The sequence below is a fragment of the Maniola jurtina genome, chromosome W, assembly GCF_905333055.1.
Source record: "Maniola jurtina chromosome W, ilManJurt1.1, whole genome shotgun sequence".
Classification (NCBI taxonomy): Eukaryota; Metazoa; Arthropoda; class Insecta; order Lepidoptera; family Nymphalidae; genus Maniola; species Maniola jurtina.
The window spans coordinates 1,552,428-1,576,428 of NC_060057.1; the positions used below are offsets into that span (position 1 = coordinate 1,552,428).

General features: G+C 40.7%; 1 pseudogene; it reads left to right on the forward strand.

Annotated features, from left to right (window-relative positions):
• The first annotated feature begins 2,662 nt into the window (after positions 1-2,662).
• Positions 2,663-21,126, forward strand: LOC123879796 (annotated as a pseudogene).
• Positions 21,127-24,001: the final 2,875 nt, after the last annotated feature.

A 24,001-nucleotide genomic window follows, 5' to 3' on the forward strand; every position in this document is an offset into this window, starting at 1 on the left:
TCCTATAAGGGTTCCGTTTTTCCTTTTGAGGTACGAATTAAGAAACCCTAAAAAGATGGATGGACGAACGGACGGACAGCAGAGGCTTAGTAATAGGGTCCCGTTGGCACCGTTCGGATACGGAACCCTTAAAATCGTTTGTCGTTATTGGACAGTCTTTTTTTACCCACATTCGAAAACTCATCTATGCGGGACTACATATCTAGAAATGTAGGTATGTTATATCAATGACTTCACGCGAGCAGTTGTGAGCGGCGCGCGCGCACGGGCTACCGGCTGACCGATTCGCCTCGGTCCCATTTAAACCACTGATACTCAAGAGGGGTCTCTCCGCCACTCGCTCCATACAAAAGTAGTTCGTCTCTCAATGGAATACTAAGCAATAATACTCAATGGAATTTTGTAGAAACGTTCCGGAAACCAATATCTATGCCTGTGGTTTTCCAGATTTCCGTTAAAATATTCGGTTTCAAAGTTACGCGGTCACTTACAAATTCACATACAAATCTTTGAGCCCCTGTAATTTTAAAACTACATATTTTTAGATAAATCTAAAACACCACAGGCACAGATATTAGTTTCTAGAATATGTCTGCAAAATTTCATGAACTCCGGTTGCTTAATATTCAAATGAAATTGGGACTACGATTGTATGGAGTAAGTGACGGAGAGAGCTCTGTTAAACGTTACATCACGAGCTATCCAACCTATTAATCGGTATCAAAAAACCTTTGACAAAGTAAACAATTCTCTCACGAAGGTGGTACACCGTACAGTGGTTTGAAGCTAATAACTTACTACTTAATGGAAAAAAGACAAAGTGTATCAAATTCACATTACCAAATACAGGTGCAAACCACAGAACAACTTAATAATGAGGAATTGGATTTAGTGGACACCGCTGTTTTTCTCGGAATAACGTTAGATGCTAAACTCCAATGGGGCCCTCATATAAATAATTTATCGAGCAGACTTAGTTCTGCTGCATATGCGGTTAAAAAGATTCGCCAGTTGACAGACATAGAAACGGCGCGATTAGTGTATTTTAGTTACTTTCACAGCATTATGTGTATTATGGTATATTATTATGGGGAAATGCTGCTGATATTAATTCTATTTTCGTGCTGCAGAAGAGGGCTGTTCGAGCCATATATGGGATGGGACCACGAGAGTCGTTAAGAACTAAATTTAAGGAAGTTAAAATTATGACAGTGCATAATCAATATATTTTTGGGTTATATGTCCATAAAAATATGGATAAATTTATTAAAAAAAGTGACTGTCATAATGTAAATACTAGAAATAAAAATAAACTTGTAATTCCCGCCTCTAGGCTAAGTAAAGTTACCAAGTCATTTATTGGTAACTGTATACTTTTTTATAATAAGCTTCCAGAAGACATATTGGAGATGTCTCTCAATAAGTTCAAAGTTTTCGTAAAACGTAAACTGATCGGAAAATCCTATTATAATGTAAAGGATTATTTAAATGATACGAAAGCTTGGGAATGAGTTGCCAGTCAGCTTTCATAGTTCTAATAAGTTTATGTGAGTTTGTAAAGTGGTGATAATAAAAAAAAAAGAATACCCGGCTGAGTTTGTTGTGGGCTCTCTCAGACTTTGGCGCATTTGTAACCCTCGTAGCTTTAGTTTTAAGTAACGTAATTAATTATCACCACTATATCGTACAAGTTTAACAATTTCGACCATCAAAAGGAGTACAATTGTACCTACTTTGAATAAATGACTTTGACTTTGACTTTATCCGACAGTACCAACGTCCAATTTTTAAGGTTCCGTAACCAACAGGTATATCGAAACCTAAATTCAAAAAATCAAGATTCAAAAATCAAATATCCCTGTGGAACTATGTAATTTTCCGAGATTAGCCTATGACTACTCTACTTCGCTACCCGTGTTACTACCAATATTATTACCCGCAGTATCACAGTATAACTATAAGAGTTCTGTACCCAACGGAGCCTTATTAATGTCACTCTGCTGTCTGTCTGTCTGTCCGCGTGCCACGAGACTAGCTTGTAGATGAAACGAGTGAATACAAACCTGAAATTTTGATTGACCGAAAACCGAATATTGAATTAGAAATTCAATTAAATTCTATTTTAGGGGCTCCCATACAAAAAAAAGGAGCCGGGTAAATTTTAATTTTCTTAGTAGCATGTGAGGTATAATCATAGACTTACGAATTTTTCGCTACGCTCATAAAGCTATGGGTATAATTTAGAACTCATTGAGATTGTAGAGTAGTAGAAGTTATAATACGATTTTTAGTAAGTTTTATTTTTTATTTTAAAAAATAAAGAAAAAAAGGGTCGTCAAAGTTGTCAAAATATTTATGCAAATGCAAGGCAAATGCTATGGCAAATGCAAACAAATATAATGCAAACAAAATGAGTTCTCACGCGGCATTTTAAGTTAATGTGTCAACTGTCATGTCAAAAGACGATTTTATTGGATAAAGTCCCTGTTGTAAAGGTGAACCGCACTATTGACATGACAGTTGATACAAAAAGTTGAAATGGCGCTTGAGAACTCATTTGTACGGACCTTACGGACTATACAAACAAGCAATTAATCTTATCTGTAACAATAATAATAATTTATTAATAATTTATTTTAAATATAAATAAAAAGTTATCCGTTTCTAACATGGATAAAAAGCGTTCGACCTACACTTCATCCGCACCCAAAGCTCAAGCTAAGAACAAAGCAAAAGACCCCCCAAAAAAGGCTAAAGGTGACTGCGCAGATTCTGCCAGTTCTTCACACACACAGATTTTCAGACGGAAGATGTTTGAAGATACGTATACAAGAATAACCACCGACGAATACTTGGGTATCCCGGAATCAATTTCGGGAAGTTCTGACACATATCAATGTGTACACGGCCCCGAAGGGAAACAGTACACTGAAAAGACCAAGCTCAGAAGAAACTTAATAAAGGAGTTGGACCCAATACCTACAGGTGCTTAATATGTTCACGCGAATTCCTCCATGATAAGTTTAAAGAGATCAGTATACTCACAGTGCCTTCTCAATATATTAACAATGACAATATAATCTTTGATAGGGAAAACATTAATCTTTATCAAGGAAGTGATACACACAATCGAAAGGACTATAGGTCCCGGAAAATCAAAAAGTCCCCATGGGATTTTTTAAAAGCTAAATCCACATTTAAACGAAGTTCTAGTCATCATTTTTTAATGTACCATTTTTTAATATATATCTATATATTTTGCCATACCGTTACAAGGTCTCATGTGTAATGTGAAATGCAAAATAAAGAATACGAATATGAATATGAACATCATCTCCTTGGTAAAGAGATAGCTTGCATCCTGTAACGGAAATAGACTAAGTAACTAAGACTTTATATCACGGAAGTTAATATTTTCCACGAGATTTTTAGGAACTAAATTCACGCGAACGAAGTCGCAGGCACCACCTACCAACTTATAACTAGGTGAAGTATAATAAATAAGGCAATGAAGTTCACACATGTCTATCAAATGATGTACTGCCGATAATTTCTCCAGATATACTTACGCGTCGACCTTCTACCAAAAGTAATACGCAGGTCCTTCTATTGCAGTTGAAATTAAACTTTCCTTAGCCCACATTCCCTTTGACGGTATACCTACCTATTTTCATCAGATTTCTCACGTCCGCACTCTTAACCTGCAAACCTTCCTATTGTTTCTTGTACTAAGTAGAAGGTATAGAACACTGAAGGAGGCCGCGGAGCGGAAATGAGATCTGGGCGCTGACTTCCTCCCGTCCCGCAGAAGAAGACAGGGGGAAGAAGGGGACGTTCTCCACCCCTTCTTTCTTTCTTCTGGGCTGACTTCCGCATTTAAATGTTTTCGTCTGTTGTGTTGCCCCACCCCGCCGAAGTCTTTACTCCAGCCAACCAAGCTCCCTCCAGAAACCGAGTAGACCACCCAGGTTACCGAGGGGAAGAAGGAAACGTTATCCTCACCTTTTCCCACCTCAGGAAATAGGTAAACAAAGAATCAAAAGCTTGATTTGTGTGGTGTTGCGTTGTGGTACAGTCAGCAATAAAGCTAGGTTTGCACCCGCCAGTACATCGACTATGGACTATAACCTAGCTTGATTGCTAACTGTACTTGGGGCTTGCTTGGTGGCTGGCTTTCCTGCATGCTTAGCAGTGGGAGAGCGGGTGTTGCATGTCGCATGCTGCATGTTGATACAGATTTGCCTTTTTAGCGGATTATATCAAATTAAGTTTTTGATTCTTTGTATATCATGGATTATTTATTATTATATATTTATGAAATAGGCTCAACGATGGCGCGCGAGCCGACTCAGTCGCATCCGATACCAGAGATCCTGATACGCCTCATACCATGCTATGCAGTCTGTGCAACTGGGTTTTTAGTAGGGCTCCCGTGACGGTACCAGTGAGCCCCATGTACTTACCCGCTTTTGTAAAGGATGTGTATGTAGAAGGATCTGGGAACCCACCGCATTATTATCCCAAGAGAATTAATGGAAAGGGTTCACGACCCTCATTATTAAGGAATACGACTATAGAGAGAGTCTAGGATGCGTAAGTGCATTTTCCCCAGCAAAAAAAAATAGTCTATTACAACTCCTAATAATTGCAGATAGTAAGTGGGGCGAAGGATGCCCGCTGTACGGATGGGAGTTGGCAGCCATTTTGGAGTTCCTGGTGAAGGATCCCGTGGGTCACCAGAATACTGAGAGGCTGGAAGCTCACCTACGTGATTTTGCCGTATTGGCTCGCTTCGGATATGTATCCTTTGTTTTATACACTTTTGATTAAAAATTGGATTACTAAGATAAAATAAACATCAGCATAGTGCGAGTTGGGCTCATACACGAAACAAATTTTTAATTTTTTAATTTTCTTGGCAGTCATTTTCATTGTTTTATTATTTACCTACTAGTTGACTAGCTGATGCCCGCAACTTCGTTCGCGTGGATATAGGTTTTTAAAAAAAACCCGTAGGAACTCTTTAATTTTCCGGGATAAAAAGTAGCTTATGTGTTAATCCAGGGTTTGATCTATCTCCATTCTTTTCAGCCAAATCTGTCCGCTAGTTTTAGCGTGAAAGAGTAACATAGGTACATACACACATACACACAAACTTTCGCCTTTATAATATTAGTGTGGTAGTGTGATTAGTGTGATTTTTATAACGGCAATAGAATTCATTACCGAAATACAGCCCGCTGACTGACAGACAGACGGTCTGACGGACGGACAGCGGAGGCTTAGTAGTAGGGTCCCGTTGGCACCCTTCGTGTACAGAACCCAAGAGCGGATTGACTGCAGACTTCACACATCTATGAGAACATTATGGAGAACTCTCAGGCACGCAGGTTACGTAACCTTGTTATCCTCCAGCATTATTAAAACAAACGAAATTTAATTGTTGAAAACACATAACTCCGAAAATGCATGCCCGGGATCGAACCCCGGTCCACACGACTAAGGGCTGACATCTAAATCTACTCTACCTAAATAGGAAGAGTATCACCGCTGACAGATTTACACACTTTCGCATAACAATATAAAGTTGGTCAGTATGGTTTTATTTGAGAGACCTATAATACCACAGAAAATCGAAGTTCTGAACAGTCTTACCACGGTACTGGATTATTTGGTGGAGAACTTGAAGAAGAAGCCCAGCCTGAAAGAATTGTTGGTTCTGCTCTTGCGCAATATGAACAAACCGATTTTGTTGACAGTCGCGTCCGATGTTATTACTCAACTAGAAGCTGTTAGGAATTATATCGGATTTTTAGGTGAGCCAAGTGCGAGTCAGACTCGTGCACCGAGGGTCCCGTACTCGGGACCGACAGGCAGACAGACAGACATACAGATAGACAGACGGATGGTTGGACGGACGGATGGACGGATAGCTCTATCTGCACACGTCAATGCCGGCACGAGACAGTCAGTGATCCGCCAGTGCACTGAGGGTTTGTGCTATTTGCACATGTTAGTACCGCCAGTGCTATTTGCCCAGTGTTTTTACACTCCCAAAAGTAAAAAGCTTGCCCGGGATTGAAACCCCGACCTTCCGTATTAGAAGCGGACGTCCTAACCACTAGCCTATCACGATTTCAGTTGTGCGTTAATACCTAGGACAGGTTTTTATATGTCGGGTAACACTCTCGGGGGTAAAATCCGGAAAGAGAAAATATTAGCTCAAAGGATTAGGAAGCTGAAGAGGCGATGGGCAGGTCATGTCTGTCGCAGAACCGACGGTCGATGAGGCAGATGTGTTTTGGAGTGGAGACCGCATAACAGTACAAGCGGAACGCAGTGTAGGACGACCTCTTGCCCCTGGACCGATGACCTGAAGAAGTTGGCGGGGAGCGGGTGGATGAGGAAGGCAGAGGATCCTCTTTGTTGCCGCAGTCTTGAAATTGCCTATGTGTAGCAGTGGAGGTATACAGATTACAGGCTGATGGATTGATACCGAGATTAATTTAGGCCTTTACTGATTTAAGGGTATCTTCTTCTACGAGTGGAAGAAGGTGATCTGTTCAAGCTGGTGTCGCGAGGGATCCTCTGGCAGTTATCAGCTACGGACGAAGCACGCGGGTCGGGAACCTTGCGAAGACGACATGTACTAACGACCGGCGGGACCCACATCCTCATCACCACCGTGCGAATGCTCGCTCTTGCCACACCAGAGCGCTTCCCGACTTTCCAACAGATTGCATTGCTGCTGGCGTGCCACTCAACCGATTTCTGTAAGTTCTGTCTATCTTTTTAGATAGAGCATTCTTACCTCATGATGCCAGCACGAGGTCAGTACGCTCTGGCAATCGGACGTTGCTGCGGGAAATGTATCCAAACTAGACTTTGTTTTAAGAAATTCAACTTTAAAGTTAATAAAAAATATATTAAAAATATTTTTTGTTTTTATACGTGTATGTTTATTATTGTATGTATATATTATGTATATTATTATTATTATTTATGAACACTTCCTGAATCTTCATAACTTAGACGGGCAGAAACCCTGCAGTATCAGGATCAAGGAGTTGGATCCAGAATGTTTTATGGGACCACCACGGAAACTTCTACTGGATTCCTCAGATATGAAACCTCGAAAAAATCAGTGTACATACTTAAAAAATACTGGGCGAATTGAGAACCATCTCCTTTTTGGAAGTGAAGAATGAAAAAACTTTGTTTACCATCTTCCGCGAAACTTCACCTTTAGCAACTCAGTGGTCGTTAACAAGTTAACACATCGATCTATTTGATTGTTCACAGGTATCGAGCTAATGAGGGAAAATATTATTGAATCCATCCTCTACCGCTTCAACCCCTACTTTCCCATGAAAGATTTGCCAGATTATGAAGAGACACCCTTAGACCCACAGGATTTCAACGTTAAACTCGGTAAATACTTCACGGTCGGTCCTGGTCCATGTAATTAGTTAGTTTCCTTCAAAATCGTTTTGGCTGCTGCAAACGTAAATTAGTTGATCGTTTAGTAATAATACGTCTGAATGATGTAATGCCTGTAGGTAATTGGTCCCTTAACTTAGACACAGAGGCGGCCTTACCCATCGCGAGGCCCCGGGCGATTGCCCTGTTCGCCACCCCCTAAGGCCGCCACTGCCTAGACATCACCGTTGCTACATCATTACTCTGGTGCTGCAAATGCTCATGAAAGGTGGTAATTTCAATCATTTAACAAAAGGTTACCCGCAGCCTGCTCGTTTGCTCGATATTTTTAATTTAAAAAAGCTTTTACAAATACAAAGCTTCGTCTATTTCATTTTAGGCTCAAGCAGCATTTATATGTCAACAACTTTATCCTTGCTCTTGATCTTGCTCAAAACACTAAGGAGTTTTTTTGACGAAAACCCTGCTGTCGCCAGGAAGTTTCCCTGTCCAGATTATTACTCTCAAAGGTTAGTGCTCGTTGGTAAGAATTTAAAAAAATCTGATACAAGTGAGCCCTTGACTGTGATTTCACCTGGTGATAAGCGATGATGTAGTCTAAGATGGGCTCACTTGGAAGGGGTATTATAGTTTCGTTAAACTCATATCCTTGATCGGTTTCTACGCCGCATCGTACCAGAACGTTGAATGGCTTGGCAGCACGGCTTTGCCAGTACGGAGGTAACTAGCCATGGCCTTTGCTACTCACTACCACCAATTTTAAAGTTATAAATTACCATATTGCCCGTACCGGCACATGACGGATATCGTTCGCGGGGAAGAGGGTCCAGTCTTCTACCTCAGGATCTCGTCACTTCGGCGGAAAGCTTTGGTAGCTACGGGAGTGCGTGCATCAATGACATAAGGGGAGGAACAGCTTGGCATCGTGATTGCGGACCAGCAGGTGTTTGAGAGATCTGGAACGCTGGACACGCGGAGATCTGCACGGTGTGAACGTCTGCCCCAGAAAGGGAGAAAGACTCAAGGTACAAGAACAGAGATAACTTTTAGCAGTCAAGAAGGTGCTCCCGGGAACCATGCCAAGAGCAAGTACCTACTAGGGGGCTCTCTCGCGATTCGGCCCATATAACCGATAGGTCGGTGGGGTCATGGAGGCGGTGGATGTCTCTATTGAGAATTATAAGATCACAGCACTCACCACAGCGCCCGGTAAGTCATCCAAAACTAGTACAATTATAAATCGCTTTGCATTCCACAGGTGTTTCTTATGGGCGTACCGGTACGAGTGCCGTGCGAGAGGCCGCCGACACGAGAGATTAACACTGACCGTGATAGCGCATGCGCTGCTCAGCTGCTTTGGTGACCGGCTTGAGGCATTCTGCTCTTTGCTGATGCCAGGTCATCTACATTTCACCTTACGATTCAATGGAGAAGTTTCATGACGTAGTTAACATCGTATTTAAAACATGTATTGTATATGCTACTATTACTATAATTTTAAGTTACTTTTATTCAGCAAAATCAAAGATTTCCATGGGTTTAAAAAAAAAACTGAATAGGTACGGAGTACGGATGAAGGCGCGAGCATCACCTAGTCTCCTATAAAATATCTGCCACTGGGGCAGACGAGTTCTGACTTCTTTGTTACATTGAAGTTTTAAACTAATTCTTTAAGTCCTCATTTCTCCCACAGGCCTTACGCTCAGAGACTCATTATTCTTTTGACACATCGGTCCTAAATCAGTTTGCAGGGATGTTACGGATATTGTCTGTGACCTTGTATAATTGATTTCAGATATAATGTCGCTATCAGTGCTTACAGAGGTCCCTCCAAAACAAATCTGGATACAAAGTGTAGGCTTCAACACTTCTCAATTAGATGTTCAGTTTAAGAAGATTCTCATCTACTTCTCCGTCGATTTGCTTAAAACCTTCCCTTGTAATCGCTTTGTAAGTTTTGCTTTTGTTCTTTCTTCTTCTATTTTTTTCTTCTGCTATCTAAGCAGCCTGATTGTAAAGTTTTGACAAATAAAAATAGTATTCCTAAAATGTTCTCAAAGGTGTGTGTAGTCTGCCAATCCGCATCGGACCAGCGTGGCAGATTATTCTAAGAGGAGACTCGTGCTCAGTAGTGGTCCGACAATGGATTGATCATGATGATGATGAGTTTGCCATATCTTTCCGCATATAACTCACTAAGAGAACGAGATCTAGACTCTTAGGTTTTACAGTAATCACATCACACTAATATTATAAAGGCGAAAGTTTGTATGTGTGTGTGTGTGTGTGTGTATGTGTGTGTATGTTTGTTACTCCTTCACGCAAAAACTACTGAACGGATCTGGCTGAAATTTAGAATGCAGATAGATAATATCCTGGATTAGCACATAGGCTACTTTTTATCCCGGAAAATCAAAGAGTTCTCACGGGATTCCGAAAAACCTAAATCCACGTGGACGAAGTCGCGGGCACCGGCTAGTATCAGATATTAGTGATAATAGCCGATTTGGTCAACGTTTCTTAACAATCACAATCCATTGATATCCGTAGTCATAACGCTGGACGCACGCCCCTTTCTCAGAGAATTTACAGTTTCGTTGCTAGTGGACTGAAAATATCGTGGCATTTCAGATGGTGGAATCCCAGTATTGGCTCCTAGGTCTGATGTTTTTGCTGGACCCTAACTTGTGTGACCTCAGAGCGCGCTGGTCTCCAGCACTTTTCGTAGACATTCGTAAAAGCGCACTCCAAGCTTTAGTGTGTACGATACACCTCATGCCTTCTAAACTGGTCGCAGAATATGATATAATAAGACGGTATGCAAAATTCAGTTTATAATAATCTCTTTAAATCAGATAAAATCCAGTAAGTATAAATATACATATAATGTATGAAATAATATTTATTAATAAAATAAATATAATCGAAGTCAAAAGTAAAATCTTGATTCTATCCTTACTTTTTATTCGCGTCCCGATGTACACGCCGCCAATGGTTAAATATATCTGACCAGTCATATGCTCACCGATAACCTCAAGTATGACGTTATTGAATTATCGTACTCTATGCCAGAAAGAGGCTACACGATTGGGAATAATCACTGACTATATCGCTTCGGCGAACAGGCCTGACGCGCTGCAGTATCTTGGCAATCTCATTCGGATGCGATATGCGTCATTATATTGCACTTTAATGGCATTGTTGCTCGTTTTATTTCGTCCATAATTGACAGGTATAGAAACACTGATAAAATGCACGAAATAGTGACAATTTCACATCTTTAGATAATCTGGGAGCAAGCATGTTACGCTGAACCAAAAGGGCTCCTCTCTCTTTTCATATCTAGGTCACCGGTGAGAAAATGCCTCAGATACTTGAATTGCGGCACCTTTCGAACTGCAGAATCATCCAGATAGACCAGCTCTCAGGAGCACCATCTCGTCTGCATATCTCAAGTTGTTAACACAAACATTTCCAAGGTGGCAGCCAATTCCACTGCCCCTGAGCTCACGTATCAGATCATTGATATAAACGTTGAGAAAGCCCGGAGAGTAAATCCACCTTGGCGAACCCCGCGATCTGGCCTGTAGCCACTACAGGTCGCGTAACCTCTTCACACGTGGTTAATTTGACCCCAAAGCAAAACAAATCGGTAAGCAGCCAACACAACGAAGCATTATGTGTGTGCATAACTCGTTTACTTATTATTTTACACCTATCTCTCTTTAATGAATTGTCGGTCTCTTTTCACCATACCTACTTGCAATAATTACAAATTACATATTTCGCTGATTTCCCCACAGCAGGCACTAGGTAGTATTGCCGCTTACCCACGCTGATAGAATCCGATCGTCGAAGCACAATTATGTCAGAGTAAAATGGCCTTAAACCACCTTGAGATAACGTCTAAAATTCACGACTTTAATTAGCAGTTTTCACTTGCAGTGCTGGCTGTAGATATGTGGACGAATTTAAGCTTTAAAACAAGACAGTTAAGGTCTATTCATCACTGAAATGTTTCGAACCCACAAAACGATAAATTATGCGGTGTAGGTATACCTATAGATTACAGAATGGCAATATCAAGTTGATGTCCCATTTTTTAAATCTACCCTACCTATTTTATAAATTATTGTCAAATAGAACTTGAGCACGCGGATTAATAGATCCTAGTAGTGAATTCATTTATGGTGTATTGTGTTATTTTTCACACTGAATAACTACTGAACTTCTCACCACCATGGAACATTTATTTATCTTTGTTTAAAAAGCAGAGATTGTTATTTGAGCGGAATATTTCGATAACCGAAATCGATGATATCGGTAAGTAAACAAATATAACCTACTCGTATTGAAATTATGTTTATGGTTTTACTTATGTGCATTTAGTATTTTCTAAAGGTTAGCGTAATGTTTTTAGTCCATTTAATACTTTTAATCAGACGCATTATAATATAACAATGTAACCAATATACTAAATACTAGTTGATGCCCGCGACTTCATTCCCGTGTATATAGGTTATTAAAAATCCCGTGGAACTCATTAATTTTCCGGGATAAAAAGTAACCTATGTATTAATCCAGGATATAATCATTTACAGATGAATACCGTGCGCTTGTGGGTCTGTCACTACGGAGAAACGGGGCATGTAGACAATTGTTGACCTGGGCCCAAACCATCAGCTTATAAGATGGAGTCACATCACCACCAAGAAATCGTTGCAATGCATAGCGTGGATTCCTTTTTAAAAATTTGGTTGACAGCGACCAAGCACAATGTAGTTCTACAAACTGTGCGGAAGCATTTGCGTGCGGCCGGAATACATTACGAAGAAAATATTACGAATGGTTTGCACCAGGACCATAGACTTTCATTTTGCAATGAAATATATAAACTTTGACTGATGTAATTACGTTGTTATTTTTAATAATGAAAAATCTTTTGAGTCGGACAAGGATGGACGTAAAATACTATAATAATAGAACAACAGGTAAACGATATATTATACTTTGAATAAAGTGGTAACTTCAACCTGGGAGTCTCTGTGGGGCAGCATAGACTTGCTGGAATATGGTTACTAACATGACGAGTCGATTACAAAAAGTAATAGCTTACGAGGGTGGCCTACCTTTATACATTATTAAATAAAGTATAGGTAATTAATTTAATTCTATTTGAGAGTGATGTTATTGTTATTGCAGTTAGAAGTTATAATTGATTTTGATTTCTAACTAAGTAATTAACATGTTGATTCATCTCACAAACCTAAAAGTAACCCAAAACGTAAATAAAACATTACGTTCATACTTGACCGACTTTTAGCATACTTCACATCGATATTGGTTTTAAATTACTATAGGAGTAATAGGAGTAGATAAAGTATGTCAATTTTTTTTCCTCTTTTGTATACTTTCTGTAAACTTGATGTGTTAATTTTTTGACAAGCGTCTTATTTATTTCTTGCTTATTATAATAATTTATGAACTGCACAAAAGACAAATAAATAACTTCTAAAATAGAAAAGTGTTATTATTTTTGTTTTTTCTTGCTTATAATTATATTGTTTGAAAGTATGATAATTTTGACTGTATAAAGAAGACAAAATAAATAATTGCAAAAATAAAAAAGCAATCCCCCACTAGGATTAGAACTCACGCCATATTTAAGAACTTCAACACTATTACCACTCGGCCATCAGAACTATGTTGACGAATGTGAAATTTGCAACCCTATACGACTGGTAAGGTTATCTAGAAGTGTGAGTGAGTGTAGTAAGTGTGAGTGTATCTATTATCGGATAGCATCGGGTCGTATCTTTGTGTGTTATACATACGCGCGCATTAGTATGCTCTGCCAAGCGAATTATTTTTCCGAGTGTACCAGTACCTCAGCAGACTTACTATCTCATTCAGGAACTAAGTCGCTTGCAAATTGCAATTTGTTCCAAAAGACATCATAGTTCACTATAGATTAAATGCGCAGCTCAGGTCTACATGCCACCCCCACACCCCTTTGGTTTCTATACGGCATCGCACCGGAAGGCTAAATTGCTTGGCGACACGGCTTTGCAGGAAGGGTGGTAACTAGCCACGGCTGAGGCCTCCTACCAGACCAGACCAGAGATTTAGAAATTATAAAATTCCAAACTCCTGCAGGGAAGCGAACCCGGGACGTCCCACTAATAAGACCACAGCGCTTATCACAGCGCCAGGAAGATCATCTCCTAATAGGTGCGAGAGATACATGTAGTAGGTAGTATATATAGTAAATATACCTATAGTATAAATTCTACGCATTCAAGGTCCTGCTATTAGATCAGTGCCGGGACCTATATAGCCAGTAGTAAGCTATACCTGCTAAGTCTGCGGCCCAGCAGGGAACGGGTGCAGCGTGCGGGGCGGCCAGCTCTCCATGCCGTTCGGCACCCGCTCTCGATTAGGACACGTCCGCGCGTCTTCCTTCCAATTCCTTGTAAACCCTTTCTTCTTGTTGTAATTTCTTGACGCACCCGCGCCCACCTGGACCGCAGACTAAGACTTTTTACGTACAGTTCCTTTTAGAGAGACCTCTTTAATCTCTAAGATTTTTTCCGCAGAATAATGTGGTACATCGAATGGTACTCTGAGAACCCGTACGAGCTACCAGTGCTGTACTGGTGCGTGCGGCTGCTGCATGCGGCCATCCGTAGCCGAAGCGAACCGACGCGAGCCGACTCTCTGCGCGATCTGTTCGACACACACGGAATCATTATACTCATGCGTGAATACTTTTGCTTTGCTCATTCTCGGCTGTGCAGCGTTCGGGAAGCTTCGAGATGACTTCTGGTCCAAAATTCATCAGTGCTTGAAGACCAAAGTCTTCGGACAGATCGTGTTGCCAATGATGATGATGATGATGAATTCTGCCCGCAACGGAAATTGGACGTTCAGTTCTGCAGGAACGGCGGTTTGCTTGTCCTCGCAAAACAGAGTATAGGCAGTTTGTTCATACATAGTGGTTTCTTTCCTGGTTTTCATGGCATTAAGCGCGCATGCTCACACCTGTTCCTAATTAAATTTATTTTTTATTTGTACCAGAAAATTGTAACAATAAAGAGAAAAGAAAGAAAAAATGGACAGGAAGGCACTTATTTCTATAAGAGATCTTCATAAAAAAGCCCATTTATATGATACCCCACTTGGTTAGTTATCTTACTTTGAAATTTTTTTGTGATGTAACCACAAATTCACTGTTTTCGGATTTTTTCCTTTACTTGTGCTATAAGACCTACCCAAGTACCCACCTGCCAAATTTCATGATTCAAGGTCAATGGGAAATACGTTATATGTTTTCTTGACAGACACGACAGACAGATAGACAACAAAGTGATCCCATAAGGGTCCCGTTTTTCCTTTTGAGGTATGGAACCCTAAAACACAAGTTTTCTGACCGCACTGGGTTCTCCCATAGACCATAAAACTCTATATCTTTCTTAGATCTTTGTTACACGTTGCTCGAGCAGCATTGCCCACCCGTGGAGAAGAGCCAAGTGGTGCTGGCGCTGACCGTGCGCCTGCTCACCAGCGCGGTGGAGGCCGACCGGCAGCTCGCCTGCTGCGTCTACCCGCAGCTCCAGTGGCCCGCCTCCGTCAACACGCTGGCGACGAAAATGCTCGACATCGCGCTGTACTCCCTCGACAAACACTTACTTCTTAGCGACAGGTTCATTTATCATCATTATTTTTCGACAGCCTCACAGGCGCAGTGGTGAGCGCTGTGGTCTTATTATTGGGATCAGGTCTCGGGCTCAATTCTCGGCAGGGGTTTGGAATTTTTTAATTTCTAAATTTCTGGTCACGTGAGATTGCATTCAATGGCTAACTTGTATCTGAATAAAAAAATAAAAATAAAACCATCAATCGGCTCACAAGTGAGCACGGATCTCATCTCAGAATGAGAAGGGTGAGAATGATGGACATAGTCGCTATAGGTCAATTGGCAGACTTCACACACTTTTAAGCACATTATTAGGGCTCGCCCAACTTCATACATACATACTCAAATTATTATGTAGAAACAGAAATTACTTTTTTACTTTGTAATGGTTTTGAAAGTCGATTTTTTAAATATTTTTTTTTTTCTCCTACATGGCTAAAACTACGAAATGATAATTTCAGATGGCTTATTTCGATATTAAACTTCATTTGGGAAGCAATCATATGGAGGAAGGAATACAGGGAGAAATTCGTAATGAGAAATGGCGTGTACAATCTTTTAGATATGATAACAGTTAGTGAATGCATATAAATTCTGGAGGTTTAAGTACTCTATAGTATTACAAGATAAAGTTCAAAATTGGAAACGGGAAATCAAAGAGTTCCCACGGGATTTTTAAACAAACCCTAATCCACGCGGACGAAGTCTCGGGCATATTAAAAGCCAAACTTCATGTGTAAATAAAACATATAAAGAAACTTCGAAATTGAAAAATTATTGGCTTTAACTTAAACTTTATTTAAGTGATAATAAGTCGAAATGTCTTTAATTTGTTGAAAAATATTAATTGATTTGCAAACAATTATTAACTCAATACCAAACATATCCACGCATCACGTCACGCATCACTCTTGAGTATGTCCTGCCCGTAAATGTTGATTGCAATAGCCATGCTCACACGCTCGACTTGAAGAGATCATGGAGAGCACTCTTAAGTGAGTTTCTTAAGTGACTTCCTACTTGATGTAAGAGCAACCCGCATTATGACGAGACGATTCAACGACGTAAAATTATGAAAAGATTGATGCCTGACTACATTTTCAAATCTATGTATACAGGGTGTAGCCAGAACGCTAGCAAAAACTTAGCGTTGCTTTGTAGTTTTAGTGATTTAGTATTTTTCAAACCAGCAATGAATAGCGTGCAGAGTGGCCCACTTACGCAACGTTCGTTGACCTCATAGCGTTAGCCAGATGTTTTATTTGCAATATATTGTGAACTTTTTTGTTAGCGTTCTGGTTACAACCTGTATGTAAGACGAGAAAACTCTTCACGGCTCTGAGTTATAGCCTTTTCACTATATTTAAGATGAGCAAGCCCGCGATACAGTGCTTGGCTATGGCACTGCTTTGCGACTCGGCGCGCAGTGGAGTCGCAGTCGCGCAGCTCGTCACTTGGCGCGCCGGTCTATGGCGCCTCCAATGCGGTAAGCTCAAATCCCTATTTACAATTGACATCACTAAAAAAATCGGTCGAGCGACTCGCGCACCGAGAGTTCCGTACTCGGGTATTTTCCGACATTTTGCATGAGAAATCAAAAAATATGACGCATAAAAATCTGTTTTAGAATGTACAGCCCTTTCATAATCCTTTTCGAATTTTTCCTTTACTTTGCTATAAGACCTACCTATTTGCCAAATTTTATGATTCTAGGTCAACTGGAAGTATCCCATAGGTTCTCTTGACAGACACGACAGACGGACAGACAGACAAAAAAGTGATCCTATAAGGGTTCTGTCTTTTCTTTTAAGGTACGAACCCTAAAAATAATTGGTTGGTGATTCAAAATGGTTAAAACCCACTGAGATTTTAGTCTCTGGCATTTGTATGGGATTACGTAACAGAGAGAGCGCTAGGCTAACTTCTTTCCGTGGATAGGATAGAGTACCTATAGCTACGGCTGCAGCCTCCCAAACGTCTACTTGTTCCTTGTTATTTTCAGAATCCATGCGTAGTGAAGCGTGGAGCAACGATTGCGAGCCTGTTGGCGGCGATGTTCAGAGACGACTGTCTCGCGAGCGGCGTGCGACTCGACCACCGCGGCGTCGTACAGGGTACAGTTATCGGTATATCTACTACCATTTTCAGAATCCATGCGTAGTGAAGCGCGGAGCAACGATGCGGCAGCGCTGTTCAGGGACGGCCGTGGGTAGTTACCACCCTACTGGCAAAAACCGTGCCGCCAATCGTGCGTCCCGGTACGATGCCGCATAGAACCGATCGGGGGTAGTTACGGGTTTAAGACCGATTCACACCAATTGCGTACACTAGACACGTGCATAGTGACGCGCGTAAACCCTTAACACGCCGGGTTACGCATACGTCCACGCTTTACGCGCGGTGTGCCATGTTTCATACAGTTCCAAACATTACAACACAATGGTAGGCGCTACGTCTACGCTTACGCAGCCTCTTTGAACGAGCTATCATACCCCTTCCATCTTAGACTCCATCATCACTTGCCATTAGGTGAGAAGTACATACTGGAATAAAAAATAAAAACCCTTCTTTGAACAGATCTGGATTGTCCTCTTATGTCGACGGAGGTTCGCAATGAGTTGAAGAGTCCAGACTTCTGTGAGGCTCCTCGTGGACGACCTTATTTGTGTTTAGCAGTTGCTGACATGGCTGGCTCTCGGATGTCTAAGGTTCTCATTATATTCATCATCAGATAGACAGACAAACACACTTCCGGATTTTATAACACCACTAGTTGATGCTCGCGACTTCGTCCGCGTCCCGCGGGAACTGTATTTTCCCGCGGATTTTCCAAAAAAATCTTTCATGTAAGCCTTGTGCTTACAATAACACAGAAGAAAAATTGCGCCGATTTTTCGAGGTTTCCGGACCGATTTGCATATTTTAAAAATAATGTAGAAGATATTAAGGTTGGCTGGCTACTTTTTAGGGTTCAGTATCTCAAAAGGAAAAAAGTAATCCTTAGGTATATGATCACTTTGTTGTCTGTCTGTCCGTCTGTCAGGTTTTCATTTTTACATGTTCTACAAGACATTGCTATAGGGTATTATACTATTCTAGGGTATATGTTTTGATTCCCTTGACGAGTCTGGAAAGACTCTCTACTTTACTACCTTACTCTACTCTACTCTTACTCTACTCTACTACTCTACTTACTCGACTCTGGGGCCTAGATTGAGACTTCGTTGTCTATAGTCTAGGGGTTCCTTTTGCTCTGGAGATACAGAACCCTAAAAAGGGGCCAAAACCCTCATGACGATGCAGAGAGAGAGGGAGAGAGAGATCAATGGCGTACGAAATAGTATGTAAATATTTTTATGATGCTGTTTTTCAGGCGTTTGCACTTCTACATATTCTTTCAGAAGATTTACAACATAAAGTATCAATAGCAGACGAGGCATACAATCTGTACAAGAACATACAACTGGCACTCGACGAAGAGGTATACTTATATCTCTTGACTCTTTTACATTGTTCATCACTAGCTTTTGCCCGCAACCTCGTTCATCATGATCCACCCATCGCCAGTTCAAAACAGAGCCCGGGTCTCATCTTAGAATGAGAAGAGTTTTGGCCTTAGTCAGAGATAATTTATTACAAGTTAAATTATTTCTGGCCATAGGCTACCACGTTGGCCAAGTGCGGATTGGCTGGAAACATTATGGCGGACTCTCAGGCATGCTGGTTTCCTCACGATTTTTTAGGGTTCTGTCTGTCTTTCCGTCTGTCCGTCCGTCCGTCCGTCGTGTCTAAGCCACCTAATAACCATCAATTATTATTTTTAGACAATTCTTGTCCTCTGCTCACACTACCTGACTCTGAAGCTCAATGAGACGTGGGCCGAAGCTGAGGTACAATGTTTCGATTTACTGAAACAGGACAAAGAGGTTTTAGAAGAGTTCCTTCAAATTAACGGGTATGCTTTTTATATTTTTGATTGATTTATTAATAGATAGGTAGACATACTTAATGGGGGTACGAACAGGAAATATTCACATCGCCAGGGAAGAAATTTTTTATATATAATATTATATTCATCATCAATATTATAGATATAGACGCCTAGACTAACACTTGGGTGCCAGCAAGCTTCTGGCAAGTGATGAAGATGGAGCCCTCTTGATTAAAAGATGACTTTAATATTGTATAAATAATGAATAATATTATTTAAATTAAAAACAATCGAATTAAGAAATATGAATTTTGTCCGTTTCAGAGGATGGGCAAAAGAAGTGAAAAGGCAACAGGAAGAAATGCTAAAAAAACATAGTCAAAGGGTATGTAAGAACCCGCCTACATCGTCTTAATAAACGCTGAAATATTATAGTAAAGTTATTTTTCTGTAGCTTGGTATACTTTAACTTTGTAGTACATTTACATTCTTGAACTCAGAATTTTTTCTTCTTTCATTTGACACCCCACTCGATAAAGTGGCAAAAAAATTTGGAGGCCAGTCCTTCTTTGATGTAGCATCCGTTAAGTTAATTTTTCGTATAAAATATAGAGTATATTTTATTTAATTGATTCGTTGTAAAGGTCCGGGTGACATAGGACCCGGACCTTTACAACGAATCAATTGCCACCTCATTCATCAAAATCGGCCCAACAGTTTAGGCGCTACAGTGGAAAACACAGAATCTCAGCATCATCTCATCATCAATCAGAATCAGAAAGAGAAAAAATTCTGAGTTCATGAAAATAAATGTATAACATCAAAATATACCAAGCGACAGAAAAACAAAAATATTTCTGCGTTTAGTAAGACGATCGCAGTCGGGTTTTAGTTTTCTACTTTTATTTACTTATGTTTCGCCATTGTAAACTCATGGTAAGGATAAAATCTTGACTGATTTAGGTATTTTATTAGTTTGAACAAAGAAAGTTAAAGTTGATAGAACCCTCTAAAAATCTCAAGCTAAATGTTAAGAACTTAGAATTTGCTCTTACTTTATGTCAGGCGTCAACTCTGTCCTAGCCACTAAGTACAGGAGCAAAGGCAAAGTAAACATCTTAATGTACGTAGATACGCACTTAAAGCATCGGTCCTGCGCCTGATCTTTCTCTTGTCGCGTCGGATTTCCATCCCATCGGGCTATGCGTTCAAAAGTGGTTTCAGACTAGGTATCGTTTTTATTGCGCGTTTCACGTTCATTTTGGCATACAATATATGCGCTTATATGCGGCCTAGATGTTACTAAAATGCTAAAAATGCTAGTCTGAAACCGTTCTTAGTTTTTTTTAACTTGACAGCATTCGTATTTTATGTAATATAGATAGGTAGAGCTTGTCTTTTTTGAAATGACCCGCCCCACTACATAATTTTGTGTAGTAGTGATGTGTAAATTGCGGTGGTGGGGCGCGTCATTTCAAAATAGACAAGCTCTACCTACTTTTAGCTCGTTCACACAGGCTGCATAAGCTTTGCGTAAGCGACAGACGTAGCGCGTACCATTGGGTTGTAATGTATGAACCTGTATGAAACATGGCACACCGCTTGCGTAAAGCGTGGACGTATGCGTAACCCGGTTTGTTAGGGGTTTACGCGCGTCATTACGCACGTGTCACGTATACGCATTTGATGTGAATCGGCCTTTTGAGTCTACTGGGTTAGGCGGAGATCTATAGAGCGCACTTTGGCTTTGCTCAGACTTAAGACACTGTTAAAACGGGACAGCGCTATACCGCTGCATAAATCTGTCTCGTTTTAACTGAACCTTAAGTCTAAGCAAAGTGCGCTCTATATATTTCAACCTTAGAGTGCCGCGGAGCGCAATCCTTTTTTTAATCAAAGTTTGTGTACTTATGTCCTTTAGGACGTTTGCGAAGAGAAATCACTGTACGCATTGTTAGCTAAAGTGCGTTTAAACAATGCTCTGGATGCACTGCGGGAGGTACGTTGCGTTGCGCGCTCGGGCACGTCGCGGTCACATGACTTGCCGCACCAGGCGCCGCATTCCCTGCGTGTGGCATTCCCTCACACCCTCATTCCTACCTATGAGCCGCCGCTAGACGACCTGGTTAGTGCAACTTATATCACACTAATATTATAAAAGCGAAAGTTTGTATGTGTGTGTGTGTGTGTATGTTTGTTACTCCTTCACGCAAAAACTACTGGACGGATTTGGCTGAAATTTGGAATGGAGATAGATAATATCCTGGATTAGCACATAAGCTACTTTTTATCCCGGAAAATCAAAGAGTTCCCACGGGATTTCGAAAAACCTAAATCCACGCGGGCGAAGTCGCGGGCATCGGCTAGTCATCCATATAATTGGCTTAGGCAATATTACCGGGGAAGCGCTTCCCCGCGGCCATATCCGGCTAAAGAGGCAACGCCGCGACGCCCGTAACCTGGAGAGACCGCCGCTGCCTACTCCGTCTCACCCCTGTCATCCCACAGGATTGCTTCGCTACATGCCTCCGTCGGCTGACCTAATGATTACCTAATCAATCACACTAACATGTAATTTTGTACTTACCTGCTAATACATAGTTTCATAACAAAGCCTGTAAGTTCCATTTAAGTGAAAATTTCTTTTCATCATCATCATCATCGCGTGCCTTCTTCGAAACGAAGTTTGGCGATCATCATCCGAAAAGCTTCTCTATTTAAAGCCGCCTCTATCAACTTCGGGTAACTAAGCCCTGTCCACCCCCTTATATCGTCCAACCATTTGCGTCTTTAGCGACCTTGAGCTCTTTTGCCTGCAATTCTCCCTTCCAACACTTGGGAATGAGAATTGTCCTCCTCTCTGTAAATGCCCAAAGAAAGCGAGCTTCCTTCGCATGATGGTGGACATTATGGAACAATAAATGTCTTAAACCAGAATATTTTAAGGGCGAAAGTTCGTATATGTTCGTGTACATGTTTTTACTCTTTCAAGCAAAAACAACTAAACGGATTTGGCTTCAATTTGGAATAGATATAGACATATACCTTGGATTAACACACAGACTACTTTTATCCCAGAGAATCAAAGATTTCGCACGATTTAAAAAACCTATATCCACACAAACGAATTCTCGAGGATCAGCTAGTAGTTACTACCATAAAACTCTAATAAGTTTAATATTTTCATTCTAGAACTTGACCGGCCAGTACGTGAAAGTTCGGAGCATTCCGCACAGAAGCAAGTCGAAATCAACCATTGATGCCAAATCTCCCAATTAGTCATTAAATAAAATATATATAGATCTAATTTAGTTATTATTACTCGATGCCAAGATTTATTTCTCATAATTGAGTGACTTTTCACACCGGTTAAAATTTGTTTGAATTTTTTTGTTTTTCGTTTCCAATAACTCCATCTGCGATCGGCCTTCCCACCATAATCAGATTTGGGGAGTTGAATTTGTTTGAATAAAACTATTTCTATTCTGTACTAATATCCAACAAAGATTTCAGGGTATCGCGTTCCATCTTGAACAGTCAGTAACAGTGCCATAGGTGAGCTGCATGAGAACTAGAAGTTGATCACACAACCAAACTATACCTAAATTCCGAAAAACCTAAATTCTTGACTCAAGCATCAAGCAAACATTGTAAACGGCCAACATGCTTGGCTCAAGCGAAAATCTACGTGCTTGCCATCAAGTTGCTTGACCGACTCAGCCCTTCATAATGCTTATTGGCTCTTAAGAGCTTCTGAGATGGTGAAGCGGCTCCATGGCGAGCAGGTAATTTCCTTATCCTTGCTCAAGCAGCAAAAGCCACTCTTCTCATTTTTCGAACACAGTCGAAACGTCATTTAACGCCCAAGCTCATAAATGCTTGACTCGCATCAAGTAAACCTTGTAAACGGCTAACATGCTTGGCTCAAGCAAAAATCTACGTGCTTGCCATCAATTTGCTTGACCGACTCAGCTTTTTATAATACTTCTTGGTTCTTACGATGTTTTGTTACAACTAGACTAGGTTTTCTAATAGGCGTCGCGTTCGCGCGCCAGTAGAGTGGGCATATTTGGGGCAAACAATAAAAATGACTTTTAACTTTTGTATGTAAATTTTTATTATTTAATCGAATCAAAACAATTTTAAATACATATCAAACATGCATACTCGTATCAAAGGATTCGAACTAGCGTCTCTCCTGGGCCTGGGTATTGCACGCAGTACCCTCAGTACAAGATTTTACTCCCCACCAACGTTAAGAGGGGTCTCTCCGTCACTCGCTTCATACAAACGTAGTTCGTCTCTAAAACATTCGTACCTGCGTCTCTCCCGGGAGCGCCTTTAGCGGTAGGTAAAACACTATCATAAAAATTACAAATCAATAGTATTTATTTATTTCATGTAGGTATAGGACAACTAATAGTAGGAGAGCCCACGATGCTAAATGGGGATTTACTCGAGCGTCATAGAGACCTATTGCGATGCAAAGCTTAGATGATAAGAAGAAAAAAATGTTATATAATGTATACCTTTTCATCGGTGGGGAAAGCGGCTATAGCCTTCCAAATATGTAAAAAAAAACTGTTGCGTGGACATACTCGAGCGCGTCAGAAATTGATAGTATCCAATGTCCTTCCTGCCTTTCATGATTCTAGGTCAATGGGAAGCACTCTATAGGTTTTCTTGACAGACTCGACAGACAGACAGACAACAAAGTGATCCTATAAGGGTTCCGTTTTTCCTTTTGAAGTACGGAACCCTAATAAAGCGAACTCTTCAACTAGTGTGTAATAATAATTAAGTATGGATCACTGCGACCGGTTTCGCTGGCAGCGATGTTCACGATGCTACACGTCGAGCTGCACATTTTTCTTACCTACCCACTAGATTAAGTATATCATTGCGTACCTGCCTTACCAATTTGTCATTATGCT